The following is a 21,552-nucleotide window of genomic DNA, read 5'->3' as shown; positions in this document are numbered from 1 at the left end:
TTACACAGCAAACGGCTTTTAGATGAAACCGGCCTTGAGAAGCATGCTGAGAAATCAGAGTAAATGTTTATGTATGTCACGTAACTTTTAATGCTGGATAAAAGAACGCCTCTTCACAAGATCACTTCTGACATCTGTATTTGTGTTGGAGCCGTCCTTCACCTAAGTAGTTGGAAACCCAAAGTTTCTTGTATAGGGGAACTACGATTCTTACATATGGAAGGGGATGCACTCGCTCTAAAGCGGTTTTCCACAGCAAACCGCTTTTACATTGAAAACGGTGTTAGGAAACATGGTGAGACATCACAGATTGTGTGTGTAGACTATCTCTGCCTTTTATGCTGCATGAAGGAACGCCTCTCAACATGCTCAGTTTTCAGAAATGTATGAGTATGGAAGCCGTACTTCAACTAGCTTGTTGGAAACCCAGAGTTTCAGTCCAAGGTAAACTACGCTGCTTTCATACATATGGGGACGTACTGGCACCAACAAGGTTTTTCACTGTAAACCACTTTTATTTCAAACCGACTTTGAGAAATATGCTGAGAAATCAGAGTAATTATTTCTGTCACTTAACCTTCAATGCTGGATGAAAGAACCCCTCGCCACAAGCTCACTTCTGACATCTGAGTTTGTGTTGGAGCCGTCCTTCAGCTAACTTGTTGGAAACCCAGAGTTTCTGTTATAGGGGAACTACGCAACTTACATATCTAAGGGGAGGCACTCGCTCCTAAGTGGTTTTCCACAGCAAATTAGTTCTTTTATATTCTTGCTTTTTAATACCTCTCTTCCATCTCTTTATCTCTAGGTGTCTTATTTCTATGTCCTTTGGTTTGGGCTGATGGCTAATCAGCATTAGTGTAGAAATTGTTGCTTGATATTACTGATCTATATTCTTTCCATGGATATTTGATTTATCATTGGATTTTAGGGAAGATAGTTTCTTTAAAAAAATTCTGGAAAGTAACTTGTGGGGGATTCTGATTCTCTTGGCCTAGAATTATAATGCTTAATTTCTGAATAAGTGATACTTTCATAGAGCTCAAAATTCCAAAGGTTTCAGTGCCACCACTGTCCCGAAGCCTTTTATAATTTTCTTTGGGGGCACCCAGAACTGATTGTGTGTGTGTGTGTGTGTGTCCTTCTGGACTTAGTTTAGCCTGAAATGAGCAAAGGCAAGTACCCCCCATTTTACACAGACGACTTTCACAAATTGATACCTTTTAAAAATATATGAACTGTAATGTAGAATTTTACAAGAGGCAGTGACTTTCAGGGCTGTCAGCAATGGAGGCAGAACAGTTGGAGGGACAGCAGGTGCTCGTGCTCAGTGGCTGAAGTCACACAACATCCACGGCCACCTCTGGTTAATCTTATAGAGTTGGTGCTGTCTGCAGGCATTCAGGGCTGTGCCCCCCTCCCCACCAAACATATATATTAGGAAAAGTGTTGAGATTCAGTATAAGAAACAATAAAGAATGAGTAAGGAAAATTGAGTTTATTGTTTTTAAAAAGAAAAATTAGCATCCATGTAGTTTAATTTCAGCTCCTAATAGATTGATGTGTTGACATTCACAAGGATGCGTAAACACCTGCAAGATCTTGTGGCGGCACCGGAGACTGTGAAGCAGCAATCACCACACACAAAGTTCACTGCTGCCCTTGACAGCCTTATAGATTTACTTGATTAAGAAAAGGCCATAGATGTTAAATATCATCATTTTGGGAAACGAGTTCTTTTGAAATCTTATATACTAATGTAACTGAATTGGATAAAGAAATGCAAAATATGTAATAAAGTATCCAAAGAGGAAATGATTACTGAAAACACCACAAATTGAACAGGACCACAGCATAATGTGCATATATATTTTAATGATCTGGAAGATTCAGCTCAGCTGTGTATTCAAGACATCTAGATATGATGTCAAAAGGGGGTGTCTTTGGATAGCTTTTTGTGAATGTTAGAGTGAAGTCAGGGTCAGGTACACAAATTAGGTTTAAAAGCAAAAGGTGAACCAGATTTCTTTTCAAAAATCTATTGTGTCTGTTTAGAAATCATCAAATCCATGGGTCAAGGTAAGAAAAGATAAAAAAAAAACTAGTGACCACGTGACTGTTTCAGGAGCTGGTTGTAAAATGACAGTTGACAATTGTGTAAATTAGATATGATCTTGATGTCCAAGTGACCCAAAGAATTTTAGTCCATGTGCCAAAAATATATCAAGTAATAAATAGTGATCTATGTTTTGTCAGATCTTTTATCCCCCCTTCAAGCCTGCATTGTGATTGGGAAACTAAGAACTTCTACTGCAGGGAGGGGGATTTTCAGAAATGGAATGTCCCCCAACAGAGAAAATAAAGAAAATGTAGCCATACACTGTAGAGACACAGGGAGATCTGTTGAGCCAGATGACACTTGCTTTACTGTCAACTAGTAGGAGGTGCAGGTTTTGATGAATTGGGTACCATGTTGCTGCCTTTCTCAAGGTATTGCCCAAGGCTCTTGGGAAGCGATGAATTGGGGCCAAGGAATTAGCCTCCGATTGCCCTTTGCCATGGATGCTGTCTGTATTCTCCACTTTTAAGCTTTAGCTTAGACAAGTTGTAGAGTTTTGCCAAGTGAGCTACAGACAGGAAGTGAGTCTTGAAGCACACGGCTCTTTCCTCCTCACTGCAGCAGAGAACCTCTGCATTGGAGCTTCCTGAGATGTCATCGATGTTCATTTTTCATGTTAGGAATCAGTAAGAATGCTATGTCCATATGGATGTGGAGGGTAAGATTTCAGTCTCTAAAGTGGTAATGATGGGTTGACATTTTCACTTAAAGAGACTCACATCAACAAATGCGTGTCTGTTCTGGACCAAGAAGAAGCAAGTGTTTGAAAAAGAATAGCTTGAAAGGTCAGTGGGACATGTCAGGCATCTTCTTCATGTCTTCAATTTCGGGTATCAAAAATGCTTTTCCTATCCTGAGTGATATTGACAATTTGCCGTGCTCTGTGCCTCATGAATACCAAAGGCTTTCCTAAATAAAAATCTAGAAATGGTAACATTCTTGATATGTGTTAAACCAGGGGAGATGAAGGAATTAAAATTAGTCCCAAATTCTGATTTTTTTAAGGACATCAATTTTATAGAAACTTTTGAAGAATTAAAGTGACAGAAAATTACAAAGCACTTTTCCTTCTGGTAAGGAAGGGTTCTGTGTTCCTTTATTGATGAGTGTAACATAGAATCAGTACTAATATTGTTTGTATTGTACTTAGTGTTAACAGAGTTATTCACAGATATTCTCCTATTTCATCTGTGCAATGACCTCTGGAAGGTAAGATTTCCTAGTTATGCTTTTTAATGTCTATTTTTAGCTCTGTCTAAAAGCAGATTGATTGAGCTTCATTTGCTCAATTTAGAAGGCTGGACTGATTAATTGTGTCAGAAAATTCCAGGAGGCAGAGGAAAGGAAGAGACATGGGTTCTACACGATGGAAGCTGCTTCTGAAATGATTTGACCAGCAGTCTTATCCATTTTTCCCAAGGCTGGAAACAGAACACAACCCAAGACATGGATAACAGGGAGCCCATGTGACTGCAGCCTTGACATGTATAGTCACGGCTGTACTCCTGTGCCTTGGAGAGGAGGATGTTTGGGTCTCTGTTCTACAAACTCTGTTTTGCTTCATCTCCGCAGTGTCTTGTTTTATTGGCATATGCTTAAACTTGATTTACATTTCATAGCATTAAAACAAAAATCATGATCTCTTTATAATTTATTAACTATTTGGTAAATAGTTTTTGGTGAATATTGAACTTTATTACTAGGTCTTACCATGGCAATGTACAACACCTAGTTCCCCAGATAACAGCAGTGGCTTAAACATTCTAAAATTGTATTTCCCTCTTACATAAAGAAGTCAAGCAATCGGTAGCCCAGGGCTGGTTTGCATGATGGCTCCTGGGTCAGAGAACAAGATGCCTGTTATCTTCAGCCCATCAACCTGATGGCTCAAAGTGGCTGCCTGAGGGTCAACCATCAGGTCCACATTCCAGGAGCAGAAAGGAGGGAAGAAATGTGCTTCAGTTCCCTTTTGGGATGGTTCTGTAAAGTCCCTTGTAGCTTTCCTGCTTTTATTTTGCTTTAGACAGAGGGCTGAGAGACAGCTTTCTATGAGGTAAGCTCAACTTAGGAACAGCCATCTCCCTTGAGAGGAGTGGAGGGAGTGGGCGGGAAGGAACCGATCATCCTGCACATGGTGTAAGACACCACGATGAGCCGCCGGGGGCCTCTGTAGTCCGTCCATTGCTTCGGGCTGCACTGAGCAGTTGGTAACGGTTGAGATTTTCACGTAGAGGTGCGTGTATGCTGGAATAATTGCTCGGTTCATTTAAACTAGTGGCTACCAGAGCACGTTGGAGAACACATTTGTTCTCACCTTCTAGCCAGTGACCCTCCTGCCAGGTTTCTGTCCTGCTGTTCATTTCCACGTTATTTTCCAAGACTTCCGGAGGAAATGTAAGCAGCCTGATGCTCAAATGCTTTTCTGTGTGATTACCCCCTTGTTCTTTGCAGGAACAATAATTTGCCTAGAAAAGGGTGGACGAAATTCCAACCCTCCATTTCTTTAAAGCTCTGAGATTTGGTGTTAGGAAATAGAAGAAAATTCCAGAAACACCCTTAAGAAACATTATTCTTTCAAATGTGATTTGGAACAGCAAAAGACAATATATTTTATAGAACAATTTTTAAGACAACTTAATCGGCAGTAAGTTCACATAATGAAACTTCCAACAATTCTTTATATTTCTCCTGGAAATTCCTTGGTACTTGGTGTAAATTATTAGTAATTAATATCAGCTTTCTATTCTTTCTCTTCCTGTAGTTGTAGAGTTAACATGAAAATAGCTTCTTGTGTAACTGAGAAAGCCTCCTGGTCAGCCTTCTAGTTAAACTGCATGTGTGCATTTCGGTGGCAGGTGTGCTAAATAGTAGTTTTCAGGCCCTTGAGGGATGCCCATCACACCAGCACTGCGGGAGCCTATTTCTCACCCACGACCAGGTGAGACCCTCCTTCCTTCCGCTGCCTTGCCCAGGCCCCAGCATTCTGGTTCTTTCTCATGACCCATTTTCATAAAGTTCAGCCCTGCACCAGCCGAGCAAGCCTTGGTTTCTCAAAGACCAGGGTCTTAGTTCTAGGCTTTCTGTTAAAGGACAGTGTATAAAATCAGGAAACTTTATATGTCTTTTGAGGCCTCAGGATCTCTGCAATTAAAACAAGAACTTGAGTTACAATACTATTCTTTTCCACTTCTGAATTTCTAAAATTCCACACAATAGCTTTTTTATTAATTAGGTAAAAATTTTTCCAGAATATATTTTTCGAAGGTTCACAAATATCTGTTAATTTATATTTAAAGATGCTATATTTAAGAAATGGAATAATTATTTACTTTTAAAAAGTATTTTAAGTCAAGAAATATTTGATACTGAATGTTTACTATGAGTTCAAGTATGTAAGCTTAATTTTTGTGGTACTGTCAATAAACCACACAATGTGAGAGTTCTGGGTTAAGTTTTATCTGGGGCAAAATGAGGACCAGAACCCAGGTGACAGCATCTCAGAGAGCTCGGAGGAACTGCTCTGAAGATGATGGGGAGCTCAGCATTATATGAGATTTCATTGAAGTGGGACGTGCCGTCAACTATACATTAAGTCAGAGGCTGCTGCTAGTCGAGGAACAGGTGTCTCTGTTAATGATTTTAGTGCTTTTCTAGATAGGAGGAAATGCAAGAACTTGGGCTCTTAAAGTTTCCTGAAAATGTCTATCTGAAGGTTTTCTGCCCATTTTCCCAGAGCACAGAGCGCCCCATTCCTGATCTCCACACAGATCTACTTTCAGAGGGTGTTGAAGGTCAGCAGCTGCAGTGGCTCATGACTTAATCAAATCAGAGGCAGATGGCACGTGCCAATTTTTAGTTGACAATATGTATATATTGTAGGAAATAATTTACTTTTCAACCCTACCCCTGTTTTACTCTTAGTTAGAGATCACCTGATAACTGTTAGATGACTTAAGTCAGACGAGGGGTTGAAGGAGTCGTCTCTTGAACCAGCCAGTGCTCTATGTCAGCCTCCTTGATCACATTCAATTTTCTTTCTCTTCAAACAGCATGCATCTGATTTTATGAAGTTTGGAGCCTGTCCTGAGCACATGGGGTCTGGAAGTGGCCCTGTTCATGTGGTCTTTGTTTTTTCTGTGAATTATGGTGTGAATCTTTATGTGCCCAAGCTTCATCAAAATTTCAAACTTAAATGATTTAAATATGGGAGATGGATGCCAAGTTCTGGGAATAGATTTTCAGGATAACAGCCAGGATTTGTAAAAAGTAGGGAGAATGGATACAGCCTTTAAAAAGAAATGTTATTTTACAATTTCTGGCAGATAAATTAAAGTGTTTGTTGGGATTCTGTCAGGAATGTTTAATTGGGAGACCTACCTCCCATTTTCATGAAATAAAATAATTTTATTATTTGTTTAGTGCCTACTGCCTAACAAATAAATATCCCCTATGCATATAGATTTATCGTTTAATCTCTACAAAGATTCCCTGGAGAACACAAGTGTCACAGGTGAGGGAACCAAGATCGTCCAGGGTATGTGGCTGGAAGGCAGATGGGCTGGATGGCTTACCTTCCAGTCTGAGACAGAGACACCAAGGTTTATTGACAAGCCTGTTGTTGAAGTGGTTTATTTAATACTTTGCTTCCTTGATGAAGTGGATCTCTTGAAATTGTTTATGTCTGGATTATCTTCCCCTCTCTCCTCTGCCTCAGGACTTCTCCTCATAAATAGTATGAATTCAGCCTGAAGTGATTCAGGAAAATCAGAAAATAAAAAATTAGCCCACACAAATGCCTGATAAGTCTTTGTATTTCAGTACTTCTTAAAACTCTTAGAAACGCAAGGAAGGTGTGTTACCTCGGGGACTGAGTGCATTTGAAGTGTGAGAAATGTAAGTGTGATCTGGTAAAGGCACAGGCTCTATAGACAGTGATCCGGGTTTGGATACTGGCTCCCCTAAGTACTGGAAATATGACCACCCAGAGCCTCAGTTTCTTCATGTGTTAAATGGGCTGATGGAGCTCACTTCCAAGTGGCTAGGTCAAAATGAGATGGTACGAGTGACTCTCAGGCAGAATGCTTGTAAAAGTGCTAGTTGCTCTTGCTGCTTTTTACTGTCTTCTTATGTAATTCCGTTGTCCATTGGCTTGCAAATACCTCCTCATTTGATTTAAAAAAAATAGCATGCCCTAAAAATTTTAAAAATAAGGAATGAAGATTTACTGATTAATGCTAGTTGTATTTTTATAGGTCATTTATTAAAAAAAAATTAGGAGTTCTCTAAAGAGAATTTATTCTGTGTGCCTAGAATATGATTCAGTTAAAAATGAATTTCCTTTAAATACTTTTCAGAAATTATCTGTGATATTTTTCTTGAATAGTAGTTTAAGCTTTCTGAGGAGGTTTTACATTTAGAAAAGTTTATTCTTGTAACAATTGACACGTTAAATAAATGTTTCAAACCCTGGACTGCATAAAGCCCTTGCTTTTTTTTATATATATATAATTTTGGTGGTTAGTGCTATGACATATTATTATTTATTAACGGTTTTGATTTTGCTTCTGGGTTGTCCTAGATTTCGGAGCATGTGCCTGGGAAGGCCTCTCGGGCAAAGATGGTTATTTAAGAAGGTTGTCATTGTAAATGCTCTCAAGAGGATTAAACAAATTCCACAGCAAATAAATGAACATGTTTGGAAGGTTTTCCACCCTCATGTAATTTCCAGAAAACAGACATGATTCACTTGCTAAACCAAACACACAGGTACAGTAATGAGCCTGGCTCACATGACTGGACAGCACGGAGGGAGCCTCATCTATTGGCGTGGGTTACGCTGCAGGAAGCGCAACTGAAATTTTAATTAGAATTTATTTCCAGCGAGTGCTGCTTCCGTGTTTTTCTCCCCAATATAAGGAAGTGCCCTCTTTGCCTCGCTATCAGTCTGCAGAGCTCATCGTCTCACACACTCCCCTGTTCATCAGAAGGCTGATGGAGCCAGTTTGCTTAGACACACTTAGCTACACTCGCAGCGGAGATCATCAGTCTCTTCTGTGTTTTCACCTCCACGTGCAGGGGAGAAAATCGATTTTTGCTGCCGACAAACGCTAATTGACTACCAGTTGTTTCAGAGGGACTGTGATGTTGAAAACTGGTGTCCCTTTCATTTTTATATGTTGGATGCTGACAAATTGCACGGCCACACCCCCACTGTAAGTACACCCACCAGGGAGGGTGTCGGAGCTTGAATCTGTGTGTTTTAGTATTCTGATTCTGGCACTTGTCAGCTTTCAGTGTTCTCGTTGGGTTTGGGAGACTATTTCTCAAGCGATTTCTTTGGCTACCAATAAATTTGCAAAGCCGTCTCCTTCAGTGGAGTTCCGATGAGCTGAGTTGGGAGGGGCATGTGAAATTGAGGCTGGCAGAGAGGTGCAATGAAAACTAGCCACCATCTGGTTACCTCTCATTTTTTATGGGCCAAAGATGCTTGTCTTCTTTTCTTTCCTCCTCCATCCATCCCTTCAGGTCAGGGAGTCGTCTTCAAGAATTTCATCCTAAAATGTAAAGTAATGATGAAGGCATTGTGTTTCTGTTGTTGATTTCATTTGATTTGCATTCATTGTTAAAGATTTTCTGGTGAGGTTCTTATGAGCTCTTAAAAGCTGGAAGAGCAGCACAACCAAGGAGAGAAAGTCAGAGAAACGAGTCAGCGGCCCCTGTGAGGTCTGCGGGACGAAGGCAGGAGGTGGGGCAGAGGCAGCACCGTGGCCTCCACTGCAGCCCTGAGGGCAACGTGCGCATGTAAAGCCAGCGTCTCTTGTCACCATGTGTTCTAACAGGACTCCCACTAAATTAATGCGAGGAGATTTGGGGAGGCCTTACCTTTTACCCTCTGGTCAAACATCTTTAATGCTGACTTTATTTATTCAAGATGACACAGAGATCACCTGCAGAGCGTGAGGGAGTGGTGCTTGCTTCCTGTCTTGCCCGCCCCAGGCTCACTCATCAGACACCTGATTCTCGCAGGCACTGCAGTGCCCGTGGGGGGCGCTCTGCTCCTCGGGGAGCTGGGCACGGGAGTGCGCACATTGGAGCCGGCTGCACCAGCGCTGATACTTCTCTATATGTTGAGCCCTTTGTGTAAGTAGTAGAGGTGGGATCCAGAGTCTTCCTGTGTCTACTGAGTTCTCCAGCATAGCCAACTTGGAGGAAAGAAAGAAAATGCCTACTGTTCCATGACTGTGTCCTAAGGGTTTAAAGCTCATGCGGAGCACACGTGAGATCTCATTCAGTAAATACTCTGGGGTCTTTACTCTGACTTGTCATGAATTTGGCATTCTCATAATGTTATTTCTCTTAAAACATGTCTAAGCAACCATTTTTGTGTGATGGTTATTGTGCGTAAGTGTCCTGAAGAAACTGTTGTGGATGGAAGTGTGGGCATCAGTGGTACAAGAATGTTTGGTGGCCCTGAGGGCTGCCCGAGCTCCACACCATTTGTTACCAGCAGTCTTTCAGATTGCATCTTATTCCAGAGCTCACCGGGGCTCCCATCTCTCACTACGTGTCTTGAGAGAATATTTGTTCAGAGGGGAGGGGACAGGATGCTTCCAAGTCTGGGTTCTGGGGTTCCCTGTCTAAAGGTGGCACTGGCACAAATCCTTTATTCATGGAGTAATGAAGCCCCCCAGTCTCGTGGCTAATTGGGACTCCCTGTCCTTCTTCATGTTAGGAGCCTGAGGGCTTGGTTTAGGCCCCCAAACCTGTTTTTGGTGAGCTTTCAGCCCTATCACACCACCTGTGTTTTCCCGTTTCAGTCACATGACTTTGATTTTTGCAGGTAGGTGTGAATCCTGGACAGTACCTGGGACATCCAGGTTTCCCTTACAGTAGGGACAGTGAAGAAAGTTCACCCCGTATGGTGTGTTCGGTGTCCTCGAGGACAAGTAGGGACCCACAGATAGATGTCTGGATGGGTGGTGATCAGGCCCAAGTCTTGGAAGAACAGAGATTCCATTACTGTTTTAAAAGTGAAATTGAGGGATTAATTCTGGAAGGTCTGATGCAACTGAGATTAAAATTATTATATGGTTTTTATTGTTAGCAGAAGTGGTTTTTAACCCTTAGACTCAGTTCCCCCTATTTATAATAAATATTTTGTAACCTTTCTTTTCTGGTGCCCGGAAGTGAACGTCATAGAAAATGTAACCTAACTATAAGTATGATAAACAAATAGACAGGTAGATGGAAAGATGGGATACCCAAATTTTTATATTATGGGGTATTTTATATTCTATGCTATTTATTGACCTCTCAGGACAAAAGGAACATACAAAGGGAGTCACTTCTAATAAACTATTTTTCCAACCCTTACCTAACTGGGAAACAAGTAGCTTCACAATTAGCACCTCCCAGGTCCCCGGGGAAATCTTCTTGTCAGAGTTACACTTGCTTATGGTGTCCTGTGCCAAGTGCAAGCAGATGCGGTTCGGAAGCTGCCCGGAGGCTGACTCCGGGGATTCCTTCTCCGTCGCAGCTGTGAGGGAGCCTTGCCTTTCCTGACCACAACAACAGAGGCGATTTTGAATCCCTTAAAACTGCCATACCAGTGTATATCACAACCCTCAAAAGATACGTTGAATAAAGTACAAAACTTTAAGTGTCTCCTTTAGGATAGAAATAGGGTATAAAAGAAATCATGAATTAAAAAATTCTAGTGCCCGAATAAGTGCTACATTACACTGGCTGCATCATAAGGTTAGAAAACTTCATTACCACTTTACATACCACATTTATAGTTAGATTTTATTAATGTTTTTTTCCCTAAAGAAAAAAAAAACATTTCATGAGTTCTTGCGTCATAGATGACGAGCAGAGTGCAAGTGTAAAACCAGGAATCTTGATGCTGGTTAGTCTAGACCATCTCCGTCAATGCGCAGATCATCTTTACTCATTTTACTGCACTTTTTAGAATCACCTTCTCACTTGGAAAAACCCCTGTGTCAGTTGGATTTATTAGTAAAACAATTCTTTTTCTTACCTAGAACATCAGTGATGTTTTCAAGATGATAAAAAAAATTTGCCCATGGCATTTAAACAGTTGCTAGTTCTCGTAATTTATGGCTCAGTGTCTCGTATTTGTCACAATTGGAGAACTGTGTTTTCTTTGTGCAAATTCTCATTGCTTTGGTGACGCAGGGACACGTGTCCTTACTGGATGGATTATGATAGTAGTTGTTTGCATTCTATCCCTAAATCTGGAGTCCTGTGTTATGTTTCCTGTTAACTTAAAAAATAGGAATATTGTTTATTACCTAAATATCTAACCTCACACCAGTGATGCATATCAAATTGGTCCAAATAGGAATTCCAACATTAAATGAGACAGTAACTTCACAACCCACTTTTCCAAAAATTTGGATTGATCGTTCAATTATACCAGGGACATTAGCTGTTTTAATTGAATCAATCATTGCTTTCTTCAATAAAATTTTCCATTCCATCTGCTCTTTTGGTTAATTGATCTTCAGTGTTTCATTTGCTTTCTTTCCCAAAAATATATGATTTTGACTTTTGTCATTGAAAATCCTTGCTGGTTTTGCTACCTCATGCTGGAGAGGAAGGCTTGTGACTGTTTTATAGTCACTGGTTTCATGTTTGTATGAGTGCTTAATGCCACGTTGCAGGGGTGTGGAGACCTAATGAAGTGTGTACATAAAAGGCTTATTCTACACTGAGTGCAGGGTTAGTGTTCACAGCCCATGTCATCAGTATCATAATTAATCCATTACAATCATCCTCTATTAATCAGTGTTTTCCTTCTAACGTCTCCAGGAGAGGAAATGTAGTAGTCTAAATGCAAATCTTTGCCAAACTTTCAGTCAATTCAAAACCTTTAAAGCTTTGCTGTCAATAGGAATGTGTGCCTGCTATCCCTACTTCTGCTCCTCCTGACCCAGGACGCAGTCTCCACAGCTGATGATCCATGAGGTACTGGATTCTTGATCCCATGGCTCTGTGTGTTCTGGGACATCTGGGGACTTCAGCACTGTTTTAGGGGCTTTGGGTCCCACCTCTTCATAGCATTGCTGAGATGAGATCTGTGGGTTCACCCTCATTCTTGAGTGTATTGTGCATTTTTCCTAGAACCAACACACTCCACCGTGGCAGCACTGCTTTGACCACGTGCTGGGACAGCGTGTGCTTGTCAGTTCTTGAGTTTAAATTTTCTGTTCTAATTTCTAAAATGGGGTATATTGACAGATACACCCCATGTAAACAGAAGCTCTGTGGGGTTTTCAGCAACTTCTAAGAGCATAAATATTCCTGAAGCAGCTAATTTTCCTCCCAACAAGTGAGAAGCAAGCCGGTAAGCCCTGGGTGCCTGTCGCGGCCAAGCTCTGCAGCCCAGGCTGCTCACCGAGGAGCAAGGAGAAAATCTTAAAAACCTACTTCCATGCCGTCTTTCACAGAATCTCAGAAATGAACGTTTTAATATCTAAAGAGGGGTGATTTTGCTAAATAAATTTTTTATTTTTTTCCTTTTTCAGTTTTATCGGGTAGAATTATTACAGTTCAACTTCACATACACATATTGCATGTAAATACATGTATAGAGCATACTGCATTTTTTAGTTTATATATATGTACTAATTATTCTTTCTAAGAACAGATTAGAGCTTTAGATTTTTAAAATTACAGTTACCAGAGGAATAAGGACATCTACAAAAGAATAATAAACAGAATATTGTAATCCTATCACAAAGGGCAGTCAGATGTACTTACACATATTCAAGAAATCAAAATAATATTTAGTTCATTTGTGGTCTTATTATTATTGCTATTAATTTTAGATTCCCCATAAATTAAGTCATATGGCATTTTTCTTTCTCTTTCCACTACACTTCACTTAGAATGACAGTCTTCAGGTCCATCCATATTGCTGCAAATGGCATCTTTTATGTCTGAGTAGTATTCCATTGTATATATGTATCACCTAGTCTTTATCCAGTCATGTGCTGATGGACATTTGTGTTGTTTCCATGTTCCTTGTTCTATGTCCCTTCTGGCAACAATTACTGATTTTAAATATTTTCCACCTTAAAATCCTTCCTGAAAGAGATGTGGTAACTGGAATCAAAAACAGTTACAGCACAGGGTTGTGTGTGATGGGCCCTGGGGGCTTGGTAGGAAGGTTGGCAGAAAAGATTTCAGATTCTGATCAAATGATTCCTCCTCTTGTAGCCCTGCTGACCGCCTCTCTCACGGCCGGCCCTACAAGTCTGATTAGTCCCTTCTGTGATTCCTACTTTATTGTGCACAAATTTTGTCCAATTGGTGTCATCCAGTAGGAACCTTAAGTGAGGCACCAAAGCTCCTGTGTTGATTTCTTCCATCAGCCCTTAACTTTCTTGGGAGCCAGGACTGTCTCATTGCCCCAAGGATCCCTAATTCCTAGTGAGATGCCTGATACAGCTGGTAATTAACGAGCACATAAGTCAAACGGAAAAACCTGATCAAAGAAAAGGCCCTCATTTCTCAGACATGCCTACTTGAGTACATAGGGTAAAATGACATGACTTCTTGGATTTGCTGTCAAATACTTCAACAAAGGACAAATAAAAGAACAAAGGTCTGAATAAAGGAAATATGGAAAAGTATGTGAATTCCTTAATCTGGGTGATGGGCTGATTGTACTATACTTACTGATGTATACATAAGTTAGTTTATAATTTTACTGTCATTAGCTGAATGGCAAGTATTAATACGTATTAATTGAAATCCTTAGAACTGAATAAACTTACCCCACACAAAATCCTTAATATCCTAGTAATTTCTCTTAAAAATCATTTCCCACAAAGACAGGAAAAAAGGGAAAGGCAGATCCGTGCAGTTTTTCCACGTTGTAAAAAGACCAAAGGCCGACACATATGAAAAGATTGTAAAAAAGATAAAAAGGCTGAAATCAATGTCCGGAAAACCTAGCTAACAATCCTAAATGGCCCAACATAACTAACCTCAGCACTGCCGCATCAAGAATGGGACAAATAGCACCTAGTGGATTTTTTTTTAATAAATAAGTAATGATCCAGTTCCTACCACAGGCAATTATGATAAGACTGAGTATAAGTTCTAACACCAAATAGCGTACAAATCATAATTATTACTTGATTCAAACAGCTTCTTCTATAAAATTTGAATCTTTTTATTCTTAAGACAGATTTGTGGCCTATGACCTAGTGATAAAATTTTTAACTGGCTTGTATTAAAAAAGTTCACCATAGTGAAAGTTTATTACATCAACTCTTCCTTTTTGGGAAACCCATGTGCCTTGTCACTCTCTTTCATAAGATTTCCTGTGGAAAATTCAATCCTTCATTCAGGAAAAGGCTGAGCAATATATCTCATGGAAAACCTTCATAAACTGCAACACAAGAAAATGAAAATGACATTGAGCAGCCCGTGAAGCCGGCAGAAACACACAGCGCACGGCTGTGTTCCCGCCTCGAATTTCTGTAACCAGCAGGGAAATTGTGCATTTCAAGAAATAGACATAAACTCATTTCAGGACCTGAGCACACAATTTCCCTTTCAGGGTTTAGTGGGCTTCCATTTAATTCTATGAGAAATGTTTAAAACAACAGAACAACAGCTGAGATAGGGTTTAAAGTAACTTTTTTGTCTTAGTGAAAATAAAGCCAACTGATAGTTATCATTTTTACTTTATTTGATCTCACTCTCTTACTTTACCTCCCCAACCTCCTCCACAAAATGATGGTGAACATCCCCTCCTGGGTCAGAAGGCTAAGTAGAAAGTACCAATCACATGGAGGTGTGCTTTGTTGTTTTATTTTTCAAAACAAACAAGTTTCATTCATGTGATTTAATAATTAAGATCAGAAACAAAGTCTACTCAATAAATGGTAGACAACACAAGTCATCAGAGCTGCTTATCAGGTTTGGCCCCACGTTACACACTTTTACATGGACATGTGCAATGTGCTGTCTTAGGAAACGGTGAGTGGGGTCAGGGCCTCTGCTCTCACAGGGCACACAGCCTGGTGGGGGAGGCGGTGTTCAAACATTGCCTTTTTTTTTAATGTAAGTACAAATTATGGGAAATGCTATTTAAAATAACAAAATGAGTCAATGAAAGTGAAAAATACCAGGAGAGTATTTAGGCTGAAGGAAGACAGGGAATCTCTTTGAAGAGTTGACACTCCACTGAGAACCAAAGGACAACTCCGGTGCTGCAGGTGAAGGGCAGGGACACATTGATAAAGGGCTGATATCCAGAATATACCAAAATCTCTTTAAACTCAACAAGAAGGATGAACAACCTGATTAAAAAATGAGCAAAATGCCTGAACACACACCTCATCAAAGAAGAAGTCTAGATGCCAAAGAAGTCTACGGAAAGATGCTCCACAGCATCTGTCATCAAGGGGATGCAGACTGAAACAGCGAGGTACCACTGCACACCTGTCAGGACTGCCAAAACGCAGAACACTGACAGCACCGAATGCTGGTGAGGATGTGGAGCGTCAGGAATTCTCATGCATTGCTGGTGGGAATGTAAAATTGCCCAGATACTTTGGAAGATGGTCTGGCAATTTTTTACAAAACTAAACGTACTCCTAACATATGATCCGGCAACTGTGCTCCTTGGTGTTTACTCGACGAAATGGAAACTTGTGTCCACACACAAATCTGCATACAGATGTTGATAGCAGCTTTATTCATAATCACCAGAACTCAGAAACAACTATGCTGTTCTTCAGTAGGTGAATGGATAAATAAACTGTGGTCCAGCCAGAGAATGGACCATTATTTGGTGCTAAAATGAAATGAGTTATCAAGGCATGGAAAGACATGGAAGAACCTTAAATGCATATTACTAAGTGAAAGAAGCCAATCTGGGAAGGTTGTGCAACTGTCTGATTCCAACTGTATGGTGTTCTGGGAAAGGGAAAACCACAGAGACTAAAAGATCAGTGGCTGTCAGAGGCTAGAGGGGAAGGAGCAATGAATGAGGTGCAGCACGGAGCATTTTTAGGGTCACTAAGACAGACTACTCTGTATGATGCTGTGACGGTGGATACATGTCATTTTACACCTGTCCAAACCCACAGAGTGCACACCACCAAGTGTAAATCCTAGTGTTAAGTATGGGCTCTGGGTGATGATGAAGTGTCAGTGCAGGTTCACCCATTGTCGCAAATGCACGCTCTGGTGCAGGCGTCAATAGTGAGGAGGCTGTGGGGACAAACTGCTCTTCATACACCCAATCCAGCCCCAGCCACTGCTGTTAATAAAGCTCTGTGGGTGTGTGGACTCTCCGGCTGCTCTGGCGTCTGAACAGCAGAGCTGAGCAGCTGCACCAGAGATCAGGAGGTTTGCAGACCCTGAAATATTTACTCCCAAGCTCTTGACGGAAAAAAGTCTGCTGAGCCCTGTTCTAAACGAATCACAATTCACCCTGATGAGACAGGACAGCAGGGCCCAAACTAGGCATGGTTAATGGGACTAAAGCGATGTTTTAATTCCAAAACCTTTCCTGAATTCCTGTAGATCCAGTGACAGACTGTAGCCAGGAAGCGTCTGCAGAAGGAGTCGGTAGCAACTCTTCCCGCCAGGCTCCATGATGCCGGGGGCCGCGCGCTGCACGGATGCCACCCGCATTAAGAAGGCGGACTTGCAGTGGCAGCCGATCAACTCATAGAGCTCGGAGAGGATGCTGCACTGCTGAATTCTCTCCTCGGGACGCTGAAGCACAGGGAGAAAAGCAACAAGCATCTGAACGAAACATGTAAGTGAAAAAAGACCCTTAAAAATTTTCCCTTAAAACAGAGACCCAATGACACAGGAAGGAAGAGGAAGGCTGACTTCGTGCACTGATGGGACCGGATGCAGAAATGCAGGGAAACAGCGCTGTTCAGACGGGCCCCATCTTTCCGCGTTCCTCCTGTCCTTTTACTAGAAAGGCCCGTATTCCCTGAAATAGAGGAATCTGCTACCTAAACATGGGACACAGAGAAGGGAAAGAGGAAAAGTAAGGGAAAGTAAAGGAACAAAAGTTCATCTAGGCCCTAGTATTTGGGCGGGACTTTCACCAAACACACAACCTCTCCAAGCACAGAGCACACAGTGAGAGGCTGACAGAGTGACTGCGACTTCTGCTCCTTAAACACCAGCTACCTGCCAGCACACGCTGCGCCCCTTACTGAATCATTACAATCATTTCAGAAACTATTACTACCCCGGCTCACAGGCAAGGAAATCTGAAACTCGGGGAGGAATTATTATCATCCTGGACAAAGTCCCACAGCCCAGAAGTGTCAGAGCATCCGGCAGACCATGGACTAAAATGCTCCTCATCACCACGGGCCCTGAGCCTCAGGCTGAGGCCACGTCAGGTCTGCACGGACCCAGAGCGAGTCTGTGTGACTGGGAATGCTCCGACTCGAAGTGCCAGGCCAAGGCCCTCAGGAACATATATAATGAAACCAAATCCCCAAACTCATTTCCAACCCACTGCCCTGTCCGGGAGGACTGCTCGGCACATCTGGCTTATCACCTGTGCACAGGCTGATCAAGGGGCCAAGACAGTGATGTGACATCCCAGTGGAAGTGGCTCGGGGACCACTTCATCACAGGACAGACTCTCCCGGCTTCCAACATTAACTCTCCATTCCATTTCCAATGGAAAGTAAGTTTAGACTTGTTTTCCTCTCCAGAATCAAAGAGAGTGGTAACATCAGCAGGAAACTCAAGACTGAGGAAGAGTCTCCTGGCCATTTGGAAGGATAGGCCGGGGAGGGAACAGAGACAGGGATCAGAAAGACCCGTGTTCCAGTCGAAAGTCTGCACGTCACTCGCTTTTACAGTTTCCTTTTTATTACAGGTGATAAAATCTAATTATGATTGTTGGGAAAACTAAATGAAATAACGTATGCCACTAGCATAGGTGTAAAATCCTCCATGAGTGTCCCAGAAATGGACGTGACCATGGTTAGATACTGTCTGCCAAGTCTTGGGTGCTAAGCTCACGTCAGCCAGCCAGAGATGTGCCAGAGAATGCCTCACCATCCAGCAGCCTTCTCCAACATTGAAACTCACAACGTCCGAAGAACATGCAGTGGTGGATGCTTTGGGGCACTCTGGAGGTAGCACTCCAGTGATGACTTTAAAAAGCTTAGGAGAATTTAGGGGACCATACAGTTCAAATATAGAAAACTCATTCCATGTCTACAAATATTCATCTGTAGCCATGATGATTCAGAGAGGAAATACATATTCAAACGTACATCATTTTCCCACATAAGTGCATCAAAACAATTTGGAAAGAATGTCACTTTCTTCTCTAGATCACACAGCGGGGATTACAAGGTTTGTACTGACAGCACTACTTGTAAATCACCTGCAAACGTAATTAGGTCCACTATCAGTCATCATCATTCGAAGGGAAGGATGGAAAAGAACAAAGCCAAGCTAATACGCTCCAGTCTTTTGTTTGGTTACGATGTCACAGAGGAGACGGACAACTCAACAAGGAACCACTCTGCCGTGATCACGGAGCCGGGGAGCGGGATTGGCGGCAAGATGTATGACGCAGCCGCAGCTGCGACCGCTCTTCTAGGCAGGTATTCAAATGCGCCTCGACAAGGTGTCAAACGCTTGTGCCCACATCCTCATCACCTGACATGTATTAACGAGAAATGGAAGCCTATAAACGGCCAATACCCTTGGTGGGTAAACCGTCCAAAGAGCAAAGTCACAGTTTGACAACTGGCCATCCGGTTCCCTGGGATTCATTCTTGGAGAACCTTAAAAACCACTCCTCTGTCCTCAAGAAGTGCTGCCTACTTGTCCTATCTTTGGCTCAGTGATGGAGCACGTTCACGTGGACTTTAATGTCTGCACAGATTTGACTGTCTTTCTCCAGGTTCACTTGTCCATTCTGAAGAGGCCTGAGTTAAGTCCAAATTCCATAAGATCAATTCCCTCCAGTGACAAATCAACGAGTCTGCAATTACACACCAACTGAACAGGACTGTCCTTAGCTAAAAATATCACCCACCCTTCACTGTTTTCTTAATCTCCTCTCCTGGCTAATTGCAACAGACTAACACCACCCTCCACCAAGTTCCCCAAATATGTCAAATAGAAAGTAAGGTCCATAAAAGAGGAGACAACTCCATAGTCACCTCTGAATTCCTAGCATATGTTAATGTCAATAAGTAGAACTATGATTATGGCTTCTTTCCTTTAAAACCTTTCTGGTTATTTAAATGAGACCATGGAAGGGAGGAGTTTGGGTCCAGTATCTTGATCCAGTAGACTCTGGAGACATTTTTCGGAATGGCTGCCCACTGATTCATTCAAAACACAACTTCTCATTCCGGGAGGAGCTGTGATTTTCTGCCAGGAGCTTGTTGTCACTCTCATGCCAGAACAGATTTAAACTAAATACATACATTGGATATGTTATTTTTCCCCGCTTCCAAAAAAATTAACTTTCCTTACTTCCTTGCCTTGAGGAATGCTTTTTTAATTTTGATTCTAATTCACCCTTTTATAAAAAAGGATTCTCAGGATGTGCTTGGCCTTACATAAGAACAGCCATCCAACTCCCAGTGTGAGAGGCCTGGGGCTCATCTCCTGACCTCCTGTCAAGGCAACTGAAACTCAGTTCAGGAGCCTACTGGCCCCCCAGGGCTTCTAAGGCTCGCGTATCTCCCAGAATCCCTGCTTTCTGGTTTGACTTGGTTTCTGAGGATTTCCCCTCACTTTCTTCACAATTAGCTGTGCAGCTTGAAAGATGAGGAAAGAAGGTCTTATTTCTTAATCAGCATTTTAAGGAACTTATGTAATGAAGGTTTTCAAGACTTTCTAGAACCCTCCTTTGCCAAGGCAGAAAACACAATAGATATTTTCTAAATTTAGCTATCATGTGCATTTTTTCTTTGCTTTTGTTTTCTTAACTGCAAACAGATATTTTTTAATTAAAAAATAAAATAAGGCCCCAAATAGGATAGAACATTGAAGAGGAAACAAAATTAAAGGGCAAAGACAGAAAAATGATAAGTACTCTACAAAGTTCATAGAAAGAATACACTATGGTTCAGATCAGCAATTCTCAGTAACAACTAATTAAAACCTGACTATGAGGTAAAATGTCTCTCCTGTCAGGAGACGGCCAACAGAAAGCAGAATTAAATCAACAAAATAAAATTCTAAGTCTGGCGAAGTAGAGAAGTCTACCAGCTAAATGTGTTTTCTTCTGGAAGAGAGGGAGACTCATAAGATCTTTTCTGTGGAGCCTGAGCCCATGGGAGGACGGTGAAGTGAGCTCTGTAAGTACCCAATTAGCAAAGTGAGTGATGAATAAGAGACGTGAGCTTTGATGACAGAGATGATACTACTATTCACTTGTCCTGTAAGTATGTCTTCACGTTCAATGATCAATACCTCGGCGTCCTCAGGGATTGAGATTATAGGAAAATGCACAGCCCGGGCCTAGACCTCCTCTGTGATTGTGGCACTGCACTTAGATGTTTCAAGGGCACCTCCAACTCCACCTGCAAAGAGCTGACTTCATGGTGCTCCTCCCATTGCCGTCCTGCCCAGGGCCCCTTGTCGAAGTCAAGGTCTGTCTGCCTCTCCCAGCTCAGTCCCATCACTCACAGATGTGACTGGACCCCTCCTTCAGGGCCCAATTTCCTCAGTCAACGAGTCCCACCACCAAAACCTCACCTACCAGGTTCTCACTTGCACTCCCTCAGCACTGACTCTGTGCTGGGGACCACACTGCACACTATGAACATGTTATCTCACTGGATCTCCACAGCAGTCCTGGGAAGTCGGTATATCACTGCTTCAATTAATAAGATAAATTGTTTCACTTCCTTGAATGTGTCATCCAAAGTGACACGGCTACTGAGACACAAACATGGGACTGAAAATCACTTGAAAATTGAACACTGCTACACCTCACAGCCACCCTACTCTGACTTATCACATCACATCCTGCCGAGCCTTCTAAATGTTTCTAAGCATTCTACAAGACAAAAGTGATCTACGAGAGCACCCCTCTCCCCTACTTAAAATCTGACAATGACGTTCCACTTCCCTTAGGAGAAAGCCCCACCGGGCCTGAGCAAAGCCCAACAGCCCGGCATCCGCGTTCCCTGCGCGGCCGCGCCGCCTCACCCACCACGCAGCGCTACACGTGCCGTGTCCAGGACAGGGATGCTGACTCCCTACAACCCGGTGACCGTCTCAATCGAACAATGATCACCCTCTTCAGTGGTCACCCTATTCATTGCTGACTCTCAAAAAAATATTTTCTCAGGGTGAATCAATATCTTTTTCCTTACAACTTCCCATCATTGATAATGAGCTCCCCCCAAAAGAGAGAAGACCTAATCCTC

At 42.0% G+C, this 21,552-nt stretch overlaps 1 protein-coding gene across 1 annotated transcript in view; it reads right to left on the bottom strand.

Annotated features, from left to right (window-relative positions):
• Window positions 1-12,181: 12,181 nt before the first annotated feature.
• The window catches only part of LOC141578013 (uncharacterized), a 119,391-nt gene continuing 110,020 nt past the window's right edge, over window positions 12,182-21,552 (bottom strand). Inside the window, exon 9 of the mRNA XM_074366564.1 lies at window positions 12,182-16,885. The gene's annotated coding sequence lies outside the window, so the exon portion shown is untranslated. The remainder of the gene's footprint in view (window positions 16,886-21,552) is intronic.

Source organism: Camelus bactrianus, chromosome 6, assembly GCF_048773025.1.
Source record: "Camelus bactrianus isolate YW-2024 breed Bactrian camel chromosome 6, ASM4877302v1, whole genome shotgun sequence".
Lineage (NCBI taxonomy): Eukaryota > Metazoa > Chordata > Mammalia > Artiodactyla > Camelidae > Camelus > Camelus bactrianus.
This window is presented reverse-complemented; position numbering and strand designations above follow the sequence as displayed.